Source organism: Cervus canadensis, chromosome 30 (genome assembly GCF_019320065.1).
Source record: "Cervus canadensis isolate Bull #8, Minnesota chromosome 30, ASM1932006v1, whole genome shotgun sequence".
NCBI classification, from domain to species: Eukaryota; Metazoa; Chordata; class Mammalia; order Artiodactyla; family Cervidae; genus Cervus; species Cervus canadensis.
The window spans coordinates 19,487,014-19,514,391 of NC_057415.1; the positions used below are offsets into that span (position 1 = coordinate 19,487,014).

The 27,378-nt window shown below is 40.2% G+C and overlaps 1 long non-coding RNA gene across 1 annotated transcript; it reads right to left on the bottom strand.

Annotated features, from left to right (window-relative positions):
• Positions 1–582: 582 nt before the first annotated feature.
• On the bottom strand, positions 583–27,249 carry LOC122431904. The gene is made up of 3 exons (XR_006266663.1): positions 27,087–27,249; positions 23,713–23,758; positions 583–663 (listed from the first exon to the last, which is right to left on the bottom strand). It is a non-coding gene; the product is annotated as an uncharacterized LOC122431904 (long non-coding RNA).
• Between the last annotated feature and the right edge of the window lie 129 nt (positions 27,250–27,378).

Consider the following 27,378-nt stretch of genomic DNA (forward strand, 5'->3'; position numbering starts at 1 on the left):
TAGGATGAAGACATACCAAAGCTGAAGGCACAGAAACATAGAGTAGAAAAGTGGTTGTTTGGGGATGAAGGTTGGGGGATATAGATAGAGGCTGATAAAAGGGAACATGCTTTCAGTTATAAGAGGAATAAAGTCTGAGGATCTAATGAATAATGTGATTCATTAGAAAAGTTAATCATTTTTAACTATAGTTAAAAATACTCTAATGTATAATTGACATTTGCTAAGAGAGTAGAACTTAAGTGTTCTCACCAAAAAAATAAAAAGCTATATATGAAAGGTGATGGATGTGTGAATGAACTTGATGGTGGGAATCCTTTTAAAATGTATTTGAATATCAAATCATTACATTGTATACTTTAAATATATTATAATTTTGTCAATTATACCTCAGTAAAGATGGAAATAAAGGACTGAAAGTATACCATATATGAATATTAGGTCACTGTATTAGTTACTAGGGCAGGTTGCATAACAAATACCAAAGAATGAGTGGACTAAACAGCGGAAATTTATTCTCTCACAGTTTTAGGTGCTAGAAGTCTGAGTCAAGGTGCCAAACAAGGTTGGTTTCTTCTGAGGCCCTTCTCCTTGGCTTATGGATGGCGTCTTCTCCCTGCAGCTTCACATGATCCTCTCTGTGCAGGTCTGTGTCCTAATTTCCTTTTCAGGTAAGGAAACCAGTAATATTAGCATTCACCCTAATAACCTCATTTTAACCTTATTTCCTCTATAAAAGCCCTAACTCTAAATGCAGTCACATAATGAGGTGTCAGGAGTTAGAACGTCAGCATATGCACATGAGACCATTCAGTCTATAAGTAATTATTTAACTTTGCATTGTAAGTATAAAGCTAAGGTACCTCCTATGTGGTTTATCCACTCCAAAAACCTGCCTTTTTTTTTTTTTTTAACATTTTTTAATTTATTTTTGGCCGTGCTGGGTCTTAGCTGCTGCACATGTGCTTTCTCTAGTCACAGCAAGGAGGGGTTACTCTCTAGTTGTGGTGCGCGGGCTTCTCATTATGGTGGCCTCTCTTGTTGTGGAGCAGGGGTCTAGGGCACAGGCTCAACATTCATGGTGCATGGGCGTAGTTGCCCTGTGGTATGTGGAATCTACCCTGACCAGGGATCAAACCTGTGTCCCCTGCATTGGCAGACAGATTCTTAAAGGCTGGATCACCAGGGAAGTCTGTTTCTAATTTTTTTACAACAGTGGGTAATTTCAGAAATGAAGGGAATGTTAAATTAACCATGGTGAACCAAAGCAATTTATCCTTGGTAAATAGGATTTGATTCTAACATGATGCAAATGTATCAATTTTCACAATATTTTTCAAGTTATAAAAATATAAGAGAAATATAGAAGTATAGGAAGAAAAATTTTAAGGCTTCCCTCTTCTAATGTGATCCTCTTAAGATGACCAATGTTAAGTTTGTATTTTTTCATATTAAAAAGGCTTGTATGTGAAAATTTACACTAAAACAGATGCACATATGGAGATTCCATATGGAGGTATTTTCATACCCATTTCACTTTTTATGTCATGTCACCCATCTTAATATCCCAGTTTCATAATGCAATTTCAGTGGAATTCATTTAACAACTCAACTTGACAGATAATCAACACCTTTCAATGAGGGGAGGGGCAAATAACATGACTTCCACTTGCCAATAATAACAGAAAGTCCTAGCATTCAATTCTTTTCTTGTGTAGACCTTGCCCACTGGACTCCTAACAACTATTTCTAATTCCTTCCATCTTGCCTTCTCAGAATATAGAAACAGGAACAAAATAGATGCTCACTTTTGTGGACTCCCTTGCAGCTAGTGGTGGAGATGTGACCTGATTTGTAAGTGTAATATAAGGGAAGTCACTTATACTGCTGAGAGTGATCTGTTTCTTCTCCTGATAAGAGGAAAGCTGTCTACAAATGCTTTTCTCTATCATTGGATAAAGTCTCATGAGGCTGCTAGGCCCAGAGGGAGGGTCAAGAAAACCACAGACACCCTTTGATATCCAAAAGAAGAGTTTCCCAGCAATTGGACTACATTGAAGGGAGAAAGGTCTCTTCATCAAAATATACCAGGTGAATGTATTGTCAACCCACAGCTGACAAAACCCACAGGGACTGACAATACATTTGATTTCTATCAGCATAACCAACAAGAGAGTCATAAAATGTGTTAGAAAACGTCTATAAATCTGTAAGAAAAAGAGCAGACTTCACAAATGAGGATATCCAATTGGCTCATGTTCTTAGTTATCTGAGAAACACAAATTAAAACCACAGTGGACACTACATACCCACCAGAATGGCTAAAACTTTAAAGCTTAAAATACCAAGTTTGGACAAGGATATGGAGCAAGTGAAATGTTCATACATTGTTGGTAGGACTGTAAATTAGTACAATTACTTTGAAACCAACTTGTCAGTTACTAATAAAGATAGACATATGCATACTTTATAACTAGCAATTGTGTTCCTAGATACATCCCCTATGGAAATGAAGACATCATCCACCCAAAAAACCTGTACACAAATGTTCGTATAGCAATGTTACTCACAACACCTAAAAACTGAAAATAATACAAATATCCATCAACAGTCAGTTCAGTCAGTTCAGTCACTCAGTCATGTCCGACTCTTTGCAACCCCATGAATCGCAGCACGCCAGGCCTCCCTGTCCATCACAAACTCCCGGAGTTTACTCAAGCTCATGCCCATCGAGTCAGTGATGCCATCCAGCCATCTCATCCTCTGTCGTCCCCTTCTCCTCCTGCCCCCAATCCCTCCAAGCATCAGGGTCTTTTCCAATGAGTCAACTCTTCGCATGAGGTGGCCAAAGTATTGGAGTTTCAGCTTCAGCATCAGTCCTTCCAATGAACACCGAGGACTTGTCTCCTTCAGGATGGACTGGTTGGAACTCCTTGCAGTCCAAGGGACTCTCAAGAGTCTTCTCCAACACCACAGTTCAAAAGCATCAATTTTTCGGCGCTCAGCTTTCTTCACAGTCCAACTTTCACATCCATACATGACAGTAGAAGAGATCAATTAATTGATCAATTAATCTTGGTATAGTCACACAATGAAGACAATGAACAACTTGGGTAAAATTTACAAACATAATATTGCACAAAAGAAACCAGATTTAAAAAATACACACTATATAATTCTATTTGCATGAAGTTTTTTTGAAAGAGGTAAAACTACCTAGTGTTAGAAGTCAGGAAAGTATTGGTGAATTTTAGGGAGGGAGAGGTAACTGGGAGAAGAATTGAGGAGGGCTTCTGGGATGTTGCCAAATCTCTGTTTCCTGAACTGGGCAGGTCACTTTGTGAAGACTGATCAAACTGTGTACTTATTATTCCGCACTTTCCTGTACATGTGTTATACTTCAACTAACAAAGTTTATTGATAAAGACATTACACTGAAAAACAGAGGATGGGAAGTTTGTGTCCCAAGAAAATATTTGAACTTGCCCTGTACGAAATGAGGAGCTGGTGAAGATTTTTAAGCAGAAGAGTGATGTGATCCAGCCGTACAAGCCCATGGGATAAACTGAGCGGTGGTTAAAGGAAAGAGATTGGTAGGGAGAGACGTAAGGAGCAATATTGTAGGAAAGAGTGAAAGGATGCTGTACCCTTGGGCCACCACAGTGATGGCTGGAGTATCACACCAGAGAATGAATGTGAAAGCCTGCTGGACTACCACGATCTGTTGGATGCTATGACAATGCAGAGGATGAAGTTAAGAGAAAGACAAGTTGATTTGAAGCATATTCCCATTGGGCTTCCCTGGGGGCTCAGCTGGTAAAGAATCTGCCTGCAATGCAGGGGACCTGCGCTCAGTCCCTGAGTTGGAAAAATCCCCTGGAGAAGGGAACAGTTACCCACTCCAGTATTCAGGCCTGGAAAATTCCATGGACTGTACAGCCATGGGGTTGCAAAGAGTTGGATGCAACTGAGAAACTTTCACTTTACTTCCTTTTCTCATTACCAGGTGGTGCTAGTGGTAATGGACCCACGTACCAACGCAGGAGACATAAGAGATGTGGGTTTGATCCCTGGGTCTGGAAGATCTCCCAAGGAGGATTCAGCAACCCACACCAGTGTTCTTGCCTGGAGAATCCCTTGGACAAGAGGAGCCTAGCAGGCTACAGTCTATAGGGTCTCAAAGTCAGACACAACTGAAACCATTTAGCACACAGCACACTCATTACTCAAGTCACTGTCACCCAACATAGGTATCTTGGAGGTGTCAATGCTGTGGGCAGGAGCAGCAGATCCCACATCCTCACATCTCCCTTCCTCACTGTCCTGCCCCCAAACCTAGCAGGAGGTGGCAAACAGTCTCCTCTCAATGAAGCTAAATTTGCTATCTTTGTCCTTTGATGGTACTGCTCTGTTATTTTCTTTATATCCCAGTGTTTTAACAACCAGAAATGTTTACACTTCTATCAAAGGAATGCCAATCTAGCAGCACAACAAAAAAGCAAGTATAAACCTCCCATAGTCAAGTTATCAAACAGCAGTAACAGAATGAGGCAGAGTGAAATTCTGATGTGATGTGAAAGCAAGTACCCAGATGATAGTACCTACATAGGATTCTCACCTAAATATGCAGCCTGAACCTCACCCTCAGGAAATAATCAGAGAAACCTGAAATCCAGACATTCTACAAGACAACTGGCCTGTTGGACTCTTTTAAAAAAGTCAATAATGTTCTAAATTAAAAGACTAAAGAGGCATCACCAAGTGCAATATAGGAATTTTAAGTAGGAAAAAGCTATGGATGACATTCTCAGAAATTCTAAGTATAAATGATCTTTTGGAATAGTTTTTAGGTTTGAGATGTGATAATGGGTATACATATGGAGACAGAATTTTCTCATTCTTAAGGAATACATGTTGAAACATTTAGCAATGAAGTGTCATGATGTCTGTAATTTACTTAGAAAAACAAATGCAAAAAACTGGTGAACATACTTTTTACCTGGTAAAAGGTATATTCAAGTGTTTGTTGTACTCTTCTTTCAACTTTTCTGTAGATTTTAAATTTTTCAAAAGAGAAATATAAAGAAGAATCTCTAAGTATCATGTAATTAAAACTAAAACTTGGTTTAAAAAATAAATTTGATTTAGAAACAAGAGGGGCCATAAAACCCCATTCTAGAAACATTTCGCAGGGCAAAATATATGACTGAGTTCCATGTTCTGATCAGTTAATGAAACAAAATGTAGTGAAATGGGATACAGAACTGCAAAGGCCAGAGAAGGAACAAGATGGTAAGTAAATATATAAAGACAGAGGAGAGAAGGTGAGAACCGATCCCAAAGGCGTGTACAGAAGCATGGGGCTCTCACGCTAGGCAAAGAGACAGTACCGTCCTCTGGAAAACTGCTGCTGAAGACAGTTAGTGATCAGAAGCAGCACAGGTCAGAAGTTCAGACATCAGCTCTGGGACTCACTGGCTAAAGAACTAAAGGCAAATTTCTTCCTTTTAACGTCCCCAATTTCTTTTTCTTTATGAAAAATGAGGATTAAAATACAAATATTCACAGGGTTGCTGAGAGAGGTCCATCAAATACGTAGCAAAGTACCCAGCATCACAAGGGGTTAACAGTCACTGCTAGTATGATCACAGATATATTTTACAAAGGTAGGCAGAAATGGATATCCTGGAGTTACAGCTCCATGCAAGTTCTGTCAAATGAAGGTGATAGCCCACCTGGTGGGAGAAGCAGCTTGGGGAAATTATAATCAGAAAAGGGGTATTCGAGGATAGTACAGCCTTGGTAATCAAACAGGTCTGGGGTATAATACTAGCTCCATCACTTTTTACTTACGTGTCTCTGGGTAATTACCTTTCCAAGTCTCAATTTTCTTGTGGGTGGCTAAGAAGTTAAAATAATGAATGCCTTGAATCTAAGTGAAAGTGAAGTTGCTCAGTCGTGTCTGACTCTTTGCAACTCCATGGACTGTAGCCTACCAGGCTCCTCCATCTATGGGATTTTCCAGGCAAGAATACTGGAGTGGGTTGCCATTTCCTTCTCCAGGGGATCTTCCTAACCCAGGGATATGAACCCCGGTCTCCTGCATTGCAGGCAAACTCTTTACCATCTGAGCCACCAGGGAAGCCCACAGATATGTATAAAAACATTCTTCATTATATTGTATTATTTTTAAAAAGATTGAACTGAATTAAGTAAGAATTTTTACTTTCATATATAAATAACAAACATGTTTTGTTTGTGGGGGGAAAGGCATAGATAATGTAGATGACTTCTGTCTCATGGTTTTTTATTTAAAACAAAAACTGCCCAGCTCTCCACCAGATTTTAGATAGGAAAGATGCTGAGAAGATAAGAAAATACATCAGCAAGTTACCACATCCCTTTGAAATCCTGATCACCTTTCTCTTCAGTCTTGGGGGCTTTTTAAGCCTTCTTTTCAGTTAGTTATATTTTAGATCAAGTCGGGTAGCACATGGTCACCCAGGTGAGGCTGCTCTATGGAATGACTATGTTCTATCCTGTTCCCAATACCTTCTTTTTTTCCAAGAAGGAATTTAGGAACTCAACAAGGGCACTCACCTAAAGCACAGTCTAGAGGAGACCACTCGACCCCAGAAGAGACTGAGGACTACCATGGCCAACCTCAGCTCTTTCTTCTGCCATGACTTCTGGAGATCTCTCCCAACACTGGACGTCATGTTGGCAGAAAGGAAGAGATGGTAATCCAAGAGGCAAAGAAGGTCTGTTCAAATTATTGGATTGGGCTAAAAGTATTTTAATTCTAAAAAAATAGACTTTTTTTTAGAGCAGCTACATTATAGTAAAATTAGCAGAAAGTACAGAGAGTTTTCCCATGTACCCTCTGACCCCACAGCACAGCCACCTATATGATCAACATTCCCAAATAGTGTGATATGTTTGTTACAATGATGAACCTATATGGATACATAATTATCACCCAAAGTATATAGTTTATATTAAGGTTTGTTTTTGGTGGTGTACATTCCATAGGTTTGAACTAATGTATAATGACATGAATCCATCATTATAATATCATACAAAATAGCTTCACTGACCGAAAAATCTTCCATGCTCTGCCTATTCATTGTTCCCTAGCCCTGAGCTCCTGAAAACCACTGATCTTTTTACTGTCTCCATGGATGAGTGGATCAGGCTATATTTAACATGGAGTAGATACCTGCTTACTTTTTTCCTGCTAACAAGTAGAAGGAAGCTTGAGAGAAACACCTGAGTAGTTACACACAGTTGGAGGGAGCTCTTTTTGTAAAGATGAAGTTGGAGCATGAGTTCCGTTTTCAGTGTTGCTACATTGCTGTTAACAAGTTGAAGGTGGAGAGGCCACTGTACTAGCCTAGTGGTCAGGAATACTGAGTGTGGTGGTTCATTTTATGCGTCAACTTGACTGAATCACAGGGCACATGAGTATTTGGCTAAACATTATTTCTGGGTGTATCTGTGAGGGTGTTTCTGGATGAGATTAATATTTGGATCAGCAAACTAAGTAAAGCAGATTGCCCTTTCCAATGCAGGTGCACTTCAGCCAATCCACTGATGGCTTCAACAGAACAAAATGGGGATGGAATCTCCTATCCTTGGCATGAGAATTTTACCATCAGCTCCTCTGATTCTCAGGCCTTTGATCTCAGACTGGAATTTACACCCCTGGCTTTCCTGAATCTCCAGCTTGTAGATAGCACATTTTGGGACTTCTCAGCTTCCATACTTATATGAGTTGATTCTTATAACAAATCTTTCTCCCTCTCTCTCTATATATATCTCCTATAGTTTCTTTTGGTTCTTGTTTCTATTTCTCCAGAGAATTCTGAGTAATACACTGAAATGTGTGACTTACCAGAACATAGGTTGCAGTTAAAGCCACGATATAGATGATATCTTCCCAAGAGGGTACTTCAGGAACAAAGAGACAGTACCTAAGTCAGCACCCCGAGGTCCAAACCAACTCTTTGCAACCCTATGGCCTGTAGTCCACCAGGCTCCTCTGTCCTTGGGATTCTCCAGGCAAGAATACTGCAGTGGGTTGTCATGCCCCCCTCCAGGGGATCTTCCCCACCCAGGGATTGAACCCACATCTCTTATGTTTCCTGCATTGGCAAGCAGGTTCTTTACCACTAGAACCACCTGGGAAGCCCAGGATCAGGAAGAAATCTGTAAATAACATGCAGAAGGAGAGGCCAGAGTGGGAAAGAGGGAAACCAAGAAGCTGTGCTATCACAAAAAGCTAGAACACAACCACACCAGAAAATTGGACAGAGAGGCATTTAAAATAGAATTTGGACTTTTTCCATCGCTGACTTGAGATGTTCAAACAGCGAATTCTATACGTTGACTTGCTTAATTTTCATAACATCTCTGTATGCATTTGAAATGTCACTGCCTAAGAGATATTCATTTCATTGCAAATGGAAATGAATATTGCTTCTTAAAATGTTTTTCTGTGAGGCTTAGTGGGGAACTGACATGATGCCAAAACACCACTGCACAGATTGCTCATTGTCAGAAAGGGGGCAATGACAACACTCCATGGAAGGACTTGACTGTGATCTGTGTCAGCATCACAGAGATCAGGCAGCCAGACAGTGGCTTCTCCTTTGGTGGAAAAATACAAGCTCTGTGCTATTCCTTAGGAGGGTCCTTGTCCAAAATGGTTAATCTGAGTTTAATGAAGCCTATCTACTTGCCTCTGGTTTATGGAGAAATATAGGTAAAGGAGAAAGTGAAGCGGCTTCACAAGGACACAAACAGATGAAATCAGGAGGTGGGACTTTCTATAGGACAATAGAAATCGGTACACAGAACACAGTATAACTGTCTCCTCAAAAAGTTAATGTTGTATGAAGAGGGGTGGGGAGGAGGGTAAAGAGGGGACTGTGTTTTATTAAGAGATACTATACTGGACATAATTATGCAATATACAGTCCTGAATCGTATCCTGGTGTGTTTACACAGAAAGGCAAGTTTGGAGATAATTGGAAAACAATTATGAATTGATATTGGTGATATGGGAAGTTATTAATTTTATTAGGTATGATAATAATCACATGATTACAAAGCAAAAGCTTAATGTTTAAAAATGCATACTGAAATATGTAGAGTTGAACTGCTGTACTATCTATAATTCACATTGCAATACTGTAATTGCATTACTTTGCCAACAAAGGTTTGTATAGTCAAAGCTATGGTTTTTCCAGCAGTCATGTATGGATGTGAGAGTTGGACCATAAAGAAGGCTGAGCGCTGAAGAATTGATGCTTTTTAACTGTGGTGTTGGAGAAGACTCTTGAGAATCCCTTGGACTGCAAGGAGAGTCAACCAGTCAATCCTAAAGGAAATCAGTCCTGAATATTCATTGGAAGGACTGATGCTAAAGCTCAAGCTCCAATACTTTGGCCACCTGATGCAAAGAGCCAGCTCATTAGAAAAGGCCCTGATGGTAGGAAAGATTGAAGGCAGGAGAAGGGAATGACAGAGGACAAGATGGTTGGATGGCATCACTGACTCTATGGACATGAGTTTGAGCAAGCTCTGGGAGTTGGTGATGGACAGGGAAGCCTGGCATGTTGCAGTCCATGGGGTCACAAAGAGTCGGACACAACTGAGTGACTGAACTGAACTGATACCTTACATTGAAATATTTTAACCTGCTCCCAACATATTAATAAGGCAAATAGAGGAGAATCAGACATTACTAATGTTCACCAGTATCTGGTTGCCCCTACTTTCTAATGTCTGGAGAATTACACTCCCCCATGTTCTTGAAGTTAACCTAAGAGTGGCTGGGAAAGAAAATTAGATCTTGCCAAAGGAGAGTGGGCAGAAATAATAAAGTAGTTCAGGGGCAAACATTTAATCACCTGTATCATCTCTCCAGATTGCTTTTAGCCTGTCCCACAAGAAGCCCAGAAGCCTCTTGTTTTGATTTAGGTATCATAACATTATGGAGTCTTTGTCAGCCTGGACCCCCAAGTGATGCCCAAATGATATACAAAGTACAGCCTTGATCTTCCCACAAACTTATGTTGAACATATGGCAGAATATTTTATTGCTTTCAAGGTCACTGTGAAGCCACTGGGGTTGTTTGTTACTGAAGTATAAGGCAGACCTTTCCTGTAACAGACTAAGTGATGAGTGTATTTTATTACTTTACTTTTCTGAAATTTTTTACAATAAAAAGTCTAAGTAATGATCTTTTAAAAATGAGTGTCTATATCACTGGCATTAATTCATTGAGATTCTTGCTTATTCACAACTTCTTTTGTGATGCTGGAGCCAACTCCATATTGTCAGAGTAAATATTTTGGTATACTAAAAAGAGTCAGGTCCACATACTGCTTCTAAAAATTTTTTCTGATTGACATGAGTCATATTTTTTGAATTTCAGTTTCCCTCCTTATAAAATGAAAAATTTGGACAAGACAGTCCCTAAGGTGCTTTCCATTTACAAAATGTAATGACTAAGCAATTTAGGGACTTAATATCACTCATTTTTAAGTGAATATAAACACACACACACACACATATATATATTATTCACATTGATTTTAAATCTATTTCCTTTTCCTTGAACTTAAATTTCATTCTTGATTGTATTAACTTGCTCCTTATGTAGATACACTGCTTAAGGAACAAATTTTTAAGAAACTTTGGGGATGGAGAGCAAGTAAATTCTGTTTTACTATCTCAAGACATTGACTGGAAATAATAGGCCATATGAGGCATCAGTGCCTATGAAGCACCTTGAAGAGGGACAGAGCCAGAGGAGAAAATTTAGTACACGGTGCACTTATACACATAAGGCTATTTAAAGTTCTTATTCTTAAGTAGAAAGCTGGACCTACTTTAAATGTAAAAATCAGGACTTGAATGCTATTTTGAGGCAATAAATGGAATGCCTGAACAGAAATAGCGATTGATGAAATACCTCATTGGAATAATATACTTTAATAAGACTGTGGTGACTAAGGGCCTGAGGTTGAAAGCAAAGACTTCCCATCGTCACTCCTCTGGCATCTACTTGGAGGGAGCTCACTGGGGCAACGCTCTTGCTCTCTCTCCTCCCACTCTTTTCTTCACCCCAGGGAAGAGAAGGGAATTCATCTCATTGGTTGTTTGGGGGGAAAAATCAGGGTTTGTGGCTTAGCCCCTTCCTTTTCTGTCTCTGTTTAGGATCTAGATCTAACTATCTGAAAAGTATGCTTTCTTTGCCTCTCTGTGCCTTGAGTGTTAGGTGATCAAGTCTGAGCCTGAAGATGGGGAGGCAAGTATTGGGTTGGCTAAAAAGTTCGTTCAGGTGTTTCCATAACATCCTTAGAGAAAAAAATCTGAACAAACTTTTTGGCTAACCCAATAGTTCTAACAGCCAATTGGTTGTCTAGTAATGATGGTGACTGAGTGAACAAGTCTTGTTCTGGAGCCCAGCACTGGCAAGCTTATTGGATTGCAGGTGCAAAGCCACATTAGCTAGTAGCCCTAAACAGAGATCAAAGTAATAGAGGAAAACCTGAGATAACACACACATGGACACGGACGCCCTACCTCCTGCTCCATCTATCAATAGTGCTGGGGTGGGGGTAATGTGTAGTGTGCATTTTTGAGTTTGTTAATATTTGATGATTTGCTATAGAAGAAATAAAATAAATGGGCAAAAAGGAAACTAAGTGGAAAGGAGGAAAGATGTAAGATAAATAAGTATAGATGTAAGACATAAGTGTAGATAAGTAGATAATAAGCATTTGGAGTGGAAGGTATTGGCAAAATTCCTAGGATATGCAGATAAAGAGAAGAAGTTCCCAAGCAGAGTCTGTGTATGCTAAACACAGAGAGAGAAGGAAGGCAAAGACTCAGAGATATCTAAAATTCACAACTATAAATATCCATTAGGCACTGGGGTACTAAATATTCATGAGGTTTTAATTCAACCACCCTTTCAAGTTCCATGTGGCCTTCATCTAAGTGCAACTAGAACCTATAGCTTCTTAGCAAGCTAACTGGCTGGACCAGACATCCTTGTCTCGCTGGCCACAGGCACCTTCTCTGATTGCACCTCCTTGTTCAAATCTCAGTTCCAGTCCTTAGAGCATTACAACAGAAACACTGATGATGCAGAGATACACACCCAACAGGAATCCTGTGTTGGCAGGACTCAGAGCATGGCCTTCCCACCCTGCTTGCACCTTATCCTGAGTTCATTAACTAATCCTATACATTTCGCCTAGCTTATCTCTGTGTTTTAAAGTGACTCAATAAACTAAGTGCTTGGAGCAGTTATATTTGGCACCTTCTATGCTGTGACCTCTGGGACCTCTTGGCTGATGAGTGTCCAGTTGGCAATGAATATGGGGATGACTCTCAACAAAGGTAATATAGGTCAGACCAGAGAAATGTTCTCTGAAACTGAAGCAATATTTAAGAGGGAAATCTTCAACCTAAGGGGACTATGAAAAACTGACTCATGGTCTATTGTAGAAATGCATTAAATAAGAAATCAGAAACAAATTCAGGTCAAAACTCAATAGAGGCCTGATAAATCTATAGAGAAAAAATCAAAATCCCAAATCAAAGGACATGGCTTTAGTGTTAGTGACAGCTATGTCTAATGTGGATAAGCAGATACATTTGGCACAAATCAAGTGAGGCTGCAACAGTTCACCCCTGGGAGCTGACTGTGGAGGATTCTGACACCTGACATCCCAACTCTGCCCAGAGCATATAGAGAGGAACATGATGATCAAGCAAAATAGCTTTTGCAAAACCCCAAATACTGCTCATGGTCTGTCACTCATCATAAAAATGAGAAACTTAAACCAGATCAGAATTAAATGAATAAAAGAAAATCAAATCTTAATTAAGAAACACAATGAATTAGCAGAGTGAAAGAAATTCTAAGTCAATCCATCACTATAGTTTTTGTCTTTTTAGGGATGTCTTACAAATGGAATCATACCATATTTAATCTCTTGAGCCAGGCTCAGAAATTTCACTTAGCATAATGCCTTTGTGATTGATCCTAGTTCTGTGTGTATCAGTTGTGTGTTCTTCTCATTGCTGGACAGAATCTTGTGGTATGGTTGTACTGCAGTCTGCTTATCTATTCACTTATTGAAAAACATTTGAGTTGTTATCAGGTTTGGGTTATTACATGTAAAACTTGTGCAAATTTTTGTGTAAAAAGAACTATTTTTCTGGGGTAAAAAACTAGGAATGAGGTTGCAACCAAAAGTGGGAAGTATGTGTTTAACTATATGAAGTTTATGTTTAACTATAAACTGTCAAACCCATTTCCACAGCAGCTGTACTATTCTGCATCCTCAGCAATGTCTGAGAGTTCCAGTTGCTTTGTATCCTCACTAGCACTTGGTGGTATTAGTACTTTTTATCTCAATCATTCTGATAGGTGTATAGTATGTGCATATGTGCTCAGTCATGTCTGACTCTTGGCAAGCCTATGGACTGTAGCCTTCCAGACTCCTCTGTCCATAGGATTTTCCAGGCAAAAATACTGGAATGGGTTGCTAGTTCCTCCTCCAGGGGATCTTCCCGACCCAGGAATCAAACTCAAGTCTCCTGCGTCTTTTGTGTTAGCAGGTAGATTCTTTACCTCTGAGCCACTTGGGAAGCCCCTAGTATATAGTGGTTCCTTCTTAAATTCTCTTTTCTATTTCTTTCTTCGGAAACTTTCCAGATCCATTGGTCATCCCTCCCTCAAAGAAAAAGTTCTTTCATTCCTAAAAGTCATGCCATGAAAGTCTTGATAGTATCATCATCATTTAAGTTCAGTTTAGTCACTCAGTCATGTCTGACTCTTTGCGACCCCATGGACCACAGCACGCCAGGCCTCCCTGTCCATCACCAGCTCCTGGAGTTTACCCAAACTCATGTCCATTGAGTTGGTGATGCCATCCAACCATCTCATCCTCTGTCGTCCTCTTCTCCTCCTGCCCCCAATCTTTCCCAGCATCAGGGTCTTTTCAAATGAGTCAGCTCTTCGCATCAGGTGGCCAAAGTATTGGAGTTTCAGCTTCAGCATCAGTCCTTCCAATGAACACTCAGGACTGATCTCCTTTAGGATGAACTGGTTGGATCTCCTTGCAGTCCAAGGGACTCTCAAGAGTCTCCTCCAACACCACAGTTCCAAGGCATCAATTCTTCAGTGCTCAACTTTCTTTATAGTCCAACTCTCACATCCATACATGACTACTGGAAAAACCATGGCCTTGACTAGAAGGACCTTTGTTGGCAAAGTAATGTCTCTGCTTTTTAATATGTTGTCTAGGTTGGTCATAACTTTCCTTCTAAGGAGTAAGCACCTTTTAATTTCATGGCTGCAGTCACCATCTGCAGTGATTTTGGAGCCCCCAAAAATAAAGTCAGCCACTGTTTCCACTGTTTCCCCGTCTATTTGCCATGAAGTGATGGGACCAGATGCCATGATCTTAGTTTTCTGAATGTTGAGCTTTAAGCCAACTTTTTCACTCTCCTCTTTCACTTTCATCAAGAGGCTCTTTAGTTCTTCTTCAGTTCTGCTATAAGGGTGGTGTCATCTGCATATCTGAGGTTATTAATATTTCTCCCAGCAATCTTGATTCCAGCTTGTGCTTCTTCCAGCCCAGTGTTTCTCATGATGTTCTCTTCATATAACTTAAATAAGCAGGGTGACAATATATAGCTTTGACGTACTCCCTTTCCTATTTGGAACCAGTCTGTTGTTCCATGTCCAGCTCTAACTGTTGCTTCCTGACCTGCATACAGGTTTCTCAAGAGGCAGGTCAGGTGGTCTGGTATTTCCATCTCTTTCAGAATGTTCCACAGTTTATTGTGATCCACACAGTCAAAGGCTTTGGCGTAGTCATCATCTAAGTGACAATGCAAATGCTGTCTTTGCTTCTCCGCTTACTGTCTTTGTGATCTTGTCATGTTGCTTCTCTGCACCTCAGTTTACTCTTCTGTGAAATAAGACTGTTAATAACAGTACAGCTATCTCATAGGGAGGTTGCTAGGATAAACATAGTGATAAACATAAACAATGCCTGCCAAGCAGTAAGGTCTGTAAAAATATTAAACTTTATTGTTATTATTTAAGTAAAAAAAAAGCTCTTTCACTTACTACATACCTGGAAGAAAAAGAATGGAAAGGGACTGAGGGGAAAAAAAACCCCAAACAACCAGAACAGCTATAAAAATTTCAGACATCATCATCAGAAGGGATTTGGTATCATATGGTATAAAATAAAAATAATGTCTTTTCTTCTCTGAGAAGAAGACCACACAAAACCAACAGTACATTCAAATGTTGGGGATATGTATCTAACATTTGGTAACCCTTCTGTGAGGTTATGGGAAGATCCAGGAAACTTGAAAAAACCTCACAACAGCAAGACAGCTTTTGAATAACCTAAGCAAGCCCTTCACTCTTGCCCCTAGCAATTTCTTCCTGTGAGCTGGAAGTCACTATGTTTGACAACTATGCTTTCTTGTCCCTGTTTTACATTAGCAAGTAGGCTTTGGGGATAAAAATCTGTCCCATTCCAAATCTAAAATGATACAAATTTCTTGCATGTGTGCACATGAGCACACACTTTCTCTGACAACATATTGGGCATTAGAACAAACTGCGACAATAACTCAAAACTATCCAGAAATACTGACAACTGCTAGTACAATGGGCTAGATGTACTTGGGTACATCTAACAAGAAACCGGGGGCAAGCCCGCTTCTCTCTGCATACAAAAGGAAGAGGTACACCATACAGCAGGCCAAACCGGAACCAAGGGCACATCATTCTTATGCGATGCTACATCCTCCTTGAAAGGGGACTTTCTGGTTTCTCAGAGCTCACAGAGGGAGAGGGAAGGACCCACTGGGTACCTGGGTCCTTCATAACCTGGCATGCTACAGCCTATGGGGTCACAAAGAGTTGGACACAACTAAACGACTGAACTGAACTGACCTATCTGCTCTAGAGTTCTAATTGAAAAAGTCAAATGCTGAATCTTGAGATACTTCTAAAATTAATTAGTAATTTTGGGGGGTTTGGTTCTAGTTCTAAGTAACTTCATGGAAAGCCTAGACTTATCTTTATTTGTTCAGTAAGAACAAATCTTACCAGGAATCTAATTTGTATTAGACATTATAGTGGTCCTTGGGATACCATAGCCAATAAAGTATGAAAAAGTGAAAGTGAAAGTGAAGTCACTCAGTTGTGTCCAACTCTTTGCGAGTCCATGGACTGTAGCCCGCCAGGCTCCTCTGTCCACGGGATTCTCCAGGCAAGAATACTGGAGTGGGTTGCCATTTCCTTCATCAGGGAATCTTCCCGACCCAGGGATCAAACCCACGTCTCCCACATTGCAGGCAGGCACTTTAACCTCTGAGCCACCAGGGAAGCCCATATGAGGGGCTATTTTCCTGGATTTTATAGTGTGGCAGTAATTTGGTTGCCGATCCTGGGAGTATAGAGAAAGGCCACAGACAGTATTCAAAGTAATTGTGAATTCAATCCTGGGCTACAGATTTGAAAAAGAAAAGCCCCAACTATCAAAATTTGATATGTGGCTCAGGATTACATTTTCCCTAATTAAACCTGTGCACCAGTAACATCACTTAAGTGGTGTGCTTGCTAAACATACATGTTCTTACTCTCATATTTACTATGAAACAAAGTCAGCTTTCTTTTTGGAGCTGAAGGTGCCTTCTGACTCCAAAGACCAGAAGATTCCAGGGCATTTGCTTGGCTCTGGTAGATTGACTCTCACGGAACTGACATCAGTCACAGGGGTTTCCATACCCATAAGGGTAGAGTGTATACAGAAGAAACAGGAAAAGTCTCCCTTCCCTCTTAACTCTATTTTCTAAGAGACTTAGTAAAAGATCTTTGGTGTTGTGATATTAGGAAGCATTTTTTTTTTTTCTCTCAGAAGTACAATTGAGTTACTTTTGCCTCTTGTTTGGAATTCTGTTTCTGGTAATGGCACAGTAGTTCATACTGGACCAAATCTCTTGCAGATAACAATTGAAGCTCTAAACAAACACAAACAACAACAAAAACCCACAGACAACTAACTGAAGGAAGAAGTGAGAACAGGAAAAAACTGGAGTGGAGTTGACACTTGGAAGAATGGTACATTACTTAGTTATTCTCCCTCTTTTATGGATTTTTGCCTGAGGGCAAGCTTCAGTCTATGTGCTGGCTAAAACTCAGAAACCTGCACATTTGTATTCGTTGTCCCAGTACAATGTGTCCCAATGTACTGGCTGAGGAATCAGAGGAGAAATGTAAGGGCAACCACACAAGCTAAAAGTTAAGGGGAGAAATCTCAGAAAAAGAGAATTACAGACCAGATGCCCCAAATTATCTGTGTTAAGACTGCCCATCTCTGACTGGCCTTTGAATGATGCATGAACTTGGCAGACTGCAAGCAACACAGCTAAGGCTAAAAGAAGTAACAGGAGAGCTCAGCTACTGCCACTGCAAGAGAGACAGAGTCTGTGTTCAGACAAGTTAATTGCCTGCCAAAACAAACTAATCAATGCTATTCAGAGCAACTACAGAATCCAGAATCTCTATAATATATCACCACAATGTGCAGAATATAACCCAGAATTATTAGATATATGAAGAAACAGAGAAACATGACTCATAATAAAAGCAGTGCTTCTAAAACATTTTGATCTGAGGAACTCTGTACTTTTAAAAACTAGTGAGGACCCCAACAGGGCTTTATCACGCATGTTATATCTATTGATATTCCCTTATTAAAAATTAAAGTTGACATTTTACAAAATTTATTAATTTCCTAAAATGTGTGTGTATATTCAGTTGATTCCAATGCATTGTGACCCCATGGACTGTAGCCTGCCAGGCTCCTCTGTCCATGGGAATTTTTCAGGCAAAAATACTAGAGTGGGTTGCCATTTCCTCCTTCAGAGGATCTTCTTGACCTAGCGATTGAACCCACATTTCCGGCATCTCCTGCATTGGCAGGTGGATTCTTTACCACTGAGCCACCTGGGAAGTCCAGCTATTTTAAAATAGTAAAAATAAATATAGTACATGTCAATATAAATAATATGTTTTCATAAAAAATAACTATATTTGGCAAAATAAAAGCAATTAATGAGTGGCATTATTTACATTTTTTCAAATCTTTGATGTCTGATGATAGAAAAATAGCAAGATTCTCATGTTTGCTTATGCATACAACCTATTGCAATGTTTTGGGTTGGTTTACATTAAGAAGGTAATCTGGCCTCATATAGTTGGAGAGGTAGAAATATTTTAATAGCCTTCACAGATAATTGTGGATATTCTTCTTTAACACTGTACCAAAATTTGAGAAATAGTAGTTTCTTAAAGATTTGTTGCCACGTGGAATCTGAAACTGGTAAATTTCATATTCTATTATATTAAAATCCATTGTTTTATATTGTACCTTTAATTCATGCATGAGTTTACAACACTAGCTTTGGTCATTTATGAAATACTGGTTCATTAAGTCATGTAGAACTTTTAAATGTTGACTCATTTCATTGCTCAGTATTAAAAATCACAGTCATTAATATCATTACTGATCTCATCAGGCAAGTCTTTAAATACCAAGAAACTCTTATGCTCATGATGATAGTTATAAATTTTTTAAAATTCCAATTTTCACTGAAATTTCAAATTATATTGCAGATAATAAATATTGTCAATTTCCCTGAAGTGGCAAACTCTCATTCACTTTTTAAAAAATGTCTACCAAATACTGAACTCTGAATTACCAGTGTGGCTACTCATTGTTCTTTAAGTTAAAAATGGTATTTCATGAAAGAATCAGCTAGTTCTGCTCACAGCTCAACAAATCACCAAGTACTTTTTATTTAAATCTGCTTTTTTACGCAGCAAAAGTGGTTTATGCATGATTCACATCTTGTTAGAGAATATTTAAAAGATCTGTATTTAAAAGTTGAGATTTGAAGAAAGTAATAGTTTCATTTGGCTTCATCCAGGAAATTCTTAAATAACTAGCCACTAGTACAGCTTGATTCATTCTAAAACATCAGGAGTTTTACTGACAGCGGCTTTTGTACAATCATTGCAAATGTCGGCATATTGAAACAGGCAAATAACACACTAGTATTATTAGTAAAATAGTTTTAACTTTTCAACTCCCCAGAAAGCATCTTGGGAACCTCAGGAGCCTGCAAACCATGCTCTGAGAAATGTTGCACAGGAGAAAATATAAACAATGAAGGCTGACCTCAAGAGCACCCAGATCGGGACTTCCCTGTGGTTAAGAATCTGCCTGCTAACACAAGGGATATGGGTTCAATCCCTGGTCAGGGAAGATTTCACGTGCTTGGAGCAATTTAGCCCATGCACCACAACTACTGATCCCCATGCTACAGCGACTGTAGCCTGCTCACTTTGAAGCCAAGCTCCACAAAAAGAGAAGCCCCCACAATGAGATGCCCATCTATAGCAATGAAGACACAGTAGAGCCATAAATAAATGTAGAAAGGTCACCCTGATGTTTAAGATGAGAAACTTCCCTTTATAATCTTACTTCAGTGGCTGGGGCCTGCAAATTAAACTGGCAAAAGAGATCAATAGGAGAAAAAAGGATGTTTTTTCTATGTATATTTATACAGGAACTAACCAAAGAAGTAGTTAGCTTCCTATATGGTTAAAGTTAGAGGCTTTAGACCTAACTTAGAAGGAGAATGGGAGCGGACTTGTATGAGAACAAAAAGGTTTCATTAGGCAAGACAAATGGGTTTTAAGAAAACCAAACTGAAGATAAGAACATCTGTGATAATGTTTGTTTCAGCAGGTGTGAGTGGAGTGGTCTTTCTTTCTTCTTCATGGCTGTGAAACTTCCCAAAGAAGGGATTTACAGTAAGTTTAGTTTATTTTGATTTCTCTCCTGGGAGTAGACCCACTTCCAAGATGAGATTTATGACAGCCTCATTTCTCAGAAGCTCCTGCTGAGTCAGATAAAAGAAGCTCTGAGAAAGCTCCTTTTTACATCTGTCAAATCTCAAATATTTTCAGCTTAAAATAAGAAGGCTGCTGTGGAGCTGGGGTAGGTGGATGTAGATCAGCAGAGCTGGTTACAGGGAACTGAAGAAGGGGAGTCTCTGCCATAGACTCAGTCGTGTCTCCTCAAATTCATATGTTGAAGACCTAACCTCTAAAGAAACTGTATTTGGATATATGGCCCTTAGAGAGGTAATGAAGATGAGTAACATCAAAAAGATGGGGCACTAATTCTATAGGACTTAACAGAAGAAGAGGCAGAGACATGAAGTAAGCACACATACAGAGGAGAGGTGGACATAGCTATAAGGTGACCATCTGCAAACCAAGGAGAGAGGATTCACAAGAGACCAAATCTCTGGACACTTTGATATTGAACTTCTAGCCCAGTTTGTGGTATTTGCTATAGCAATCCAATTTGACTAATAAACCCTCTTTAGACTCCTTTGGGCTTCCTGGTGGGGAAGAATCTGCCTGCAAGTGGGAGATCCTGGTTCCATTCCTCGGTCTGGAAGATCTCCTGGAGAAGGGAATGGCTACCCACTCCCGTGTTCTTGCCTGGAGAATTCCATGGACAGGGGAGCAAAGAGTCGGACACAACCGAAGTGACTGAACACACACATGCTGACTCCTTTACAGATGTAGAGGACAGAATCAAATTCTTACCTTCTGGGAAAGAGTCTAAGGAACAAAGCAGAAGAACCCCAAGACCTGAAGAGAATGGGCTAAACCACAGATTTCCAGTTACACTCCAACAGAGCAGAAGCTCTTTCTACCTGACTGAGAGGTAAGAGAGAGACACTATAACTTTGAGGACTAAGAGAGGTAAAGAGTAATGGGATTGGCCTTCAAATCTTAGAGTTTTATGCCAATTCTCATCCTAGACATGCTAACAGCCAAGCAGAGATTTATTGTCTAGTGGGGACGGCAACATTTAAGCTTTCCCTGGGTCTGTCTGGGAGAACATGATGCAGGGAGGGAACGTCAAAGGATCCAAGGGGCAGGGAAAGACAAACAGGTGGCTTAGAGGAGAAGGCTGGGTGAGAGGCATGGAGGTATTCCAGAAGTGTCCAAGACCAAGTGACCAGGGTAGACTTCCAGCTTAGTTCAGAGCAGCACAGACTTACTGGTTTTGAATTAGGGTCCAGGTGGACTGTGGCATCTATCTTTTATTTTGTCTTAGTAATTTAAAAAATGTTACAACAGTTTTAGACTTACAGAAAAGTTGATAATAGAACAGATAGTTCCTGTATACCCTACTCCAAGTTTCTCCTGTTATTAACATCCTATTTAGTATGGTACATTTGCTTCAACCAATGAACCTATATTGACATGTTATTGTCAAGTAAATGCTATACTTTATCTGGATTCCCTTAATTTTTACCTAATGTTCATTTTCTGTTGCAGGATCCAGCCAGGATTCCATATTCCATTTAGTCATCATGTCTCCTTAGGTTCCTCTTGGCTGCGACAGTTTCTCAGACTTATTTTTGATTGTTTTGATAGTTTTAGGTATTGGTTAGGTATTTTGCAGAAAGTCCCTTAATTGGGATTTGTCTGACATTTTAAATCACAATTAGTATGTGGTTATGGGTTTTGGGAGGAAGACCTTGGAGGGAAGATGCCATTCTCATTACACCATATCAAGGGTACATATTAATTCTGTCAATATGGCTTACTGCTATTGATTTTAACCTTAATCTCTTGGCTGTGGTGGGGTCTGTCAGATTTTCCCACTGTAAAATTAGTCTTTCTATTCCTCTTTATACACTGTACTCTTTGGAATAAGTTACTGCATGCAGCGAGCATTAAGTAATGGAGAGTAATGCACTCCCTCCTTGAGGGCAGAGTGTCTACACAGATTATTTGAAACTCTTTTGCTTGGGAGATATGCCTCTTCTCTCCCATTTATTTAATCATGAATTTATACCAATAAATATCCAATATTCATGGATATTTATTATATGCTTTGGCTCAGATGGTAAAGTGTCTGCCTGCAACGTGGGAGACCTGGGTTTGATCCCTGGGTTGGGATGATCCCCTGGAGAAGGAAATGGCAACCCACTCCAGTACTCTTGCCTAGAAAATCCCAAGGACGGAGGAGCCCGGCAGGCCACAGTCCATGGGGTTGCAAAGAGTCGGACACGACTGAGCAGCTTTGCTTTCTTTCTTTCTTTCTTGAGTTAATTTAGCAGTGGCCACAGGACTGGAAAAGGTCAGTTTTCATTCCAGTCTCAAAGAAGGGCAATGCCAAAGGATATTCAAACTACCGTACAATTGCACTCATTTCACATACCAGCAAAGTAATGCTCAAAATCCTTCAAGCTAGGTTTCAACAGTATGTGAACTGAAAACTTCCAGATGTACAAGCTGAATTTAAAAAAGGCAGAGGAATCAAACATCAAATTGCCAGCATTTGTTGGATCATAGAAAAAGCAAGGGAATTCCAGAAAAACATCTTCTGCTTCATTGACTATGCTAAAACCTTTGACTGTGTGGATCAAAACAAACTGGAAAATTCTTAAAGAGATGCGAATACCAGATGATTTCTTCTGAGAAACCTGTATGCAGATCAGGAAGCAACAGTTAGAGCTGGACATGAAACAATGGACTGGTTCAAAATTGGGAAAGGAGTACATCAAGGGTGTATATTGTCACCCTGCTTATTTAACTTCTATGCAGAGTACAGCATGCAAAATTCTGGGCTGGATGAATCACAAGCTAGAATCAAGATTGCTGGGAGGAATATCAATAACGTCAGATATGGCGATGATACTATTTTAATGACAGAAAGTGAAGAGGAACTAAAGAGCCTCTTGATGAAAGTGAAAGAGGAGTGTGAAGAAGCTTGCTTAAAACTCAACATTCAAAAATCTAAGACCATAGAATCTGATTCCATCCCTTCATGGCAAATAGATGGGGAAAAAGTGGAAATGGTGACAGATTTTATTTTCTCGGGTTCCAAAATTACTATGAATGGTGACTGCAGCCATGAAATTAAAAGACACTTGCTTCTTTGAAGAAAATCTATGACAAGCCTAGACTGAATATTAAAAAGCAGAGAATCACTTTGCCAACAAAGGTCGATACGGTCAAAGATATGGTTTTTCTGGGAGTCATGTACGGATGTGAGAGGTGGACCATAAAGAAGGCTGAGTGCTGAAGAAATGATGCTTAGACCTTGATTCTGGGAAGGTTGAGGGCAGGAGGAGAAGGGGGTAACAGAGTTTGAGATATCTGGATGGCATCACCAACTCAGTGGACATGAGTTTGAGCAAACTCCAGGAAATACTGAACGACAGAGAAGCCTGGTGTGTTGTAGTCCATAAGGTTGCAAAGAGTTGGACACTTAGCAACTGAACAAAGAAGTAAGCATTAGAAAAATGTCAGGATGTGGAGGAATAAAAAAGACTGTTAGATGACAGCTACCTAGTGGCAAGTTCACAAATGCTGTAAACCAATGATAGTAATTCCTGGAGGAGGAAATGGCAACCCACTCCAGTATTCTTGCCTGGAAAATCCCTTGTCCAGAGGAACCTGGAATCCATAGGGTCACAGTCAGACACAATAGGGTGACTAAGCGCACAATGGCAGTAATTATAGTGTTAACAGAATGTAGCAACACTAGCCTTACCTTTCTCTTCCAACTGACATTCATCATTCCCAGAGCACATCTTTTTCTGAAGAGTAGAAGGAACCAAAAGAAATTAAATTTTAATGGACACCTTAACATCATTAATAGGCTGTATAAAACAGTGATTAAGAACATGGGGACTGAGGTTATATATATCAGGGTTCCAATTCCAGCTTCATGACTTATTAGCCATAAAGTTTGGTAAGTAACTTAATCTCAGTGTCCTCATCTGCAAAATGGAATAATAATACCAACTTGGAAGCTTTCTGGACATTAAATAACATATCTAAAATCTGGAATGGACAAAAAAAAGAGGCTGATAAATGGTGGCTAACTTTATCTATTATGATCCCACTTCCCTGTCAAGAGCTTTACATACTTATCCCATCAATCCTAATAAATGGATATGATCTATTAAAAAAAAAAACAAAATTTAACTGAGTAAATTTGAAGATCTAATTGGCTTTATAAAATGATTCATGAATTGGACAACATCTCATCTGGAAAATAAAGAGCTACTCGGAGAGGTTACACAGCAAAGAAGGTTTCTATAGTAAAGATGGCAGGACAAGGAAAAGACATTATTAGCAAAGAAAAAATAAAATTTCATTGCAGGATAGTAAAAGCTGAGGTGATGCTGGCTCCTCACTGGCTGAGCTGTGGTGTTTTCCATTGGCTTGACTTGTTGGGCAAGAAGGAATTTATTCTTCCTCCCCTGGGGTAGTAAAGTAGTTGTACTTCCTGTTTGTGAGTGCAAATTACTTCCTGGGGTAAGTAACTGATTAGCTTCCTGTTGGGATAAGTGTCCTCTTCCTTTTTGGGGTAATTGACAATGAATGGTAGGGTGTGAGAGCTCCCTCCATAGGCCTTTCAGACTGATTTTAGTTGAGATTTCCTTTTATTAACTTCCACACATACTTATGTTATTAATCCTATAAAATGGACATAATCCTTCCCACTCTATAGATGAAGAAATTGAAGTAAAAGAATTTATGAGATGAAATAGGTATCATACTAGCTATACTGCAAACGAAGAAATGGAAGCATGGATTATTTAAATAACACCTGAGTGTTTCAAAGCAAAGCAATGTGGAGATAGGATCCAAAGTCATGTCTGTCTGACCTGATATTTGGCAATACTATATCAATTGTCTGGGGATTCCCTGGCAGTTCAGTGGTAAAGAATTCGCCTGCTGGTGTGGGAAACACAGGTTTGATCCCTGGGTCAGGAAGATCTCCTGGAGAAAGAAATGTCAACCCACTCTAGTATTCTTGCCTGGGAAATCCCCTGGACAGAGGAGCCTGGAGGGCTACAGTCCATGGGGTCACAAAAGAGTGGTACACAACTTAGTGACTAAATAGCAACAACAACGTATTAGTTGTCACCCCTGACAGGTTGTCACTGTCATGGTGATATTTGTTATTTGTATTAATTTTTAAGAATCAATTTTCTTTACAAATGGGGATATCCCCATGACTCCTTTCAGTAAGGACCAGAGTCACAACATTTAGGGAAGAAGCAAGTGTTCCCAAATGGTATTTTCTCAACTGGTTCTGTGCTCGTCAAAGCCATAGGCCATCCATTTAACTCGGATTTCTTTTTAAATTTTATTTATTTATTTAGGCTGTGCTGGGTCTTCATTACTTTGCGTGGGTTTTCGCTAGTTGCAGTGAGCAGAGGCTATTTCTCATTGATGTGCTTGAGCTTCTCATTGCAGTGGCTTCTCTTTTTGTGGAGCACTAACTTTAGGAGCAGGGGCTTCAGTAGTTGCAGCATGCAAGCTCAGTAGTTGCAGCACATGGGCTCAGTAGTTGAGGCGGGTGTGCTCTAGGGTGGGCAGGCTCCAGTAGTTGTGGCTCACAGGCCCTAAAGCACAGGCTCAGTGATTGTAGCCCCCAGCTTTAGTTGCTCCAGTCCCTGTGGAGTCTTCCCAGTCCAGGGATTGAACCTGTGTCCCCTGCATTAGCAGACGGATTCTTATCCACTGTGCCACCAGGGAGGTCCCTACTCCGATTTCTAATATAACACAAACAATCTATGATCAGCCTTCTGCAGTTGTCCGATCAATCACAAGTATTTTCTGAAATTGAATTATTTCAAATAGTACTGTGTCAGGCATTCTGTAACTCCTTTACTTGAGTTTACAATCTATTGATAAACCAACATAAAGATATCAAAACAATTAGCAACTAATGTCAAAGAACAGTAAATAGATATTTAATTAGTTATTGATTAAATAATATCAAAATTAATATTTGATAAATATTATACAGTAAATCATTTAAACAGTAAATAATTACAAGTATTGTAGTAGTTGAGCTGTAAATTCAATTCTGAGTTTCTCAGCAGAAGTGAACATGATTATAAGAAAAGGGGAAAGATACCAGAGGAAGCAGTTTTTCCTTGTATTCAACTTCAAGAGATTGCAAAAGTGTTACTTTACAGAAGATAGAGTAAAAGATGCCCTCAGTGACATTCTCACAGCAGACACAAAAATGGAACCCAGTTAGCTTTATCTTTTTGCTTTGCATAAAGCTGAGGGTCTAACATTGGAGGCGTGCGTGCTAAGTCACTTCAGTCATGTCTGACTCTGCCACGCCACGGACTGTATCTCGCCAGGCTCCTCTGTCCATGGAGTTTTTTGGACAAGAATACTGGAGAGGGTTGCCATTTTCTGCTCCAGGGGATCTTCCTGACCTACGGATCGAACTCAAGTCTCTTTCATTTCTTGCATTGGCAGGTGGATTCTTTACCACTGTGCCACCTGGGAAGACCACTTTGATGGGCACTTACATTTTAAGTTGATATTCTGCCTTTCTGGTTGAGGAAAAGGCCTCTGTGCTCTAAATCCCACCTTTGCAAAAGGTTGGGCTGAGCCTCTTTGTTAAAATGGTGGCGCCAGATTACGACTGGACTCTGGGAAAGGTCCAGACCTGCCTGAGTTAGTGGGCTGAGAACCCTTGTTTCTATTGGCTGTTTTCATGCCCTTCCTGAACTCCCTATGGTACTAATCACCTATGTTTACAGGCACGTTTAACTGATAACCCACGACTCTCACGGGGCTTTCCTGGAGGCTCAGTGGTAAAGAACTTTACCAATGTAGGAGACGCAGGTCTGATGCTTGGATGGGGAAGATCTCCTGAAGAAGGGAGTGGCAACCCACTCCAGTACTCTCGCCTGGGAAATCCCATTGACAGAGGAGCCTGTGGACTACAGTTCACGGGGTCGCAAAGAGTCGGACATGACTTAGCGATTAAACAACAATATCAAGACTCAACATGCGTGAGAAAACCGGAGTCTCAGGCAGTGCTTCTAGCCTGTCAACCTAACTTGACCCTGTCAGCCAAACCTGAGACCAAACATTTCGGTTTACCTTTGCAGCTAACTCAGGACCCCAGAGAGTGCAGGGAGGGGCTCTCGCCCAGGAATTCTTGTTTCCCTAAGAATATTCCACAGCCTTGGAGAGTTACTTTCCCGCTGCCTTGAGTGGACAAGCTAGTACACCTCGTGTCAGACAAGGGAGGCCTGAGCGTGTGGAAAGTTCCGTCATCGGTGCTGGGCGGGGCGAGGATTCCCGGTCTGAGCCTGTCAGCAGAAGGAGACCCCGGGGGCGTGGCTGGGCGGGGCGATCCGGGGGCGGGGCCTGGGCGTGCCCTGCGGCGTGC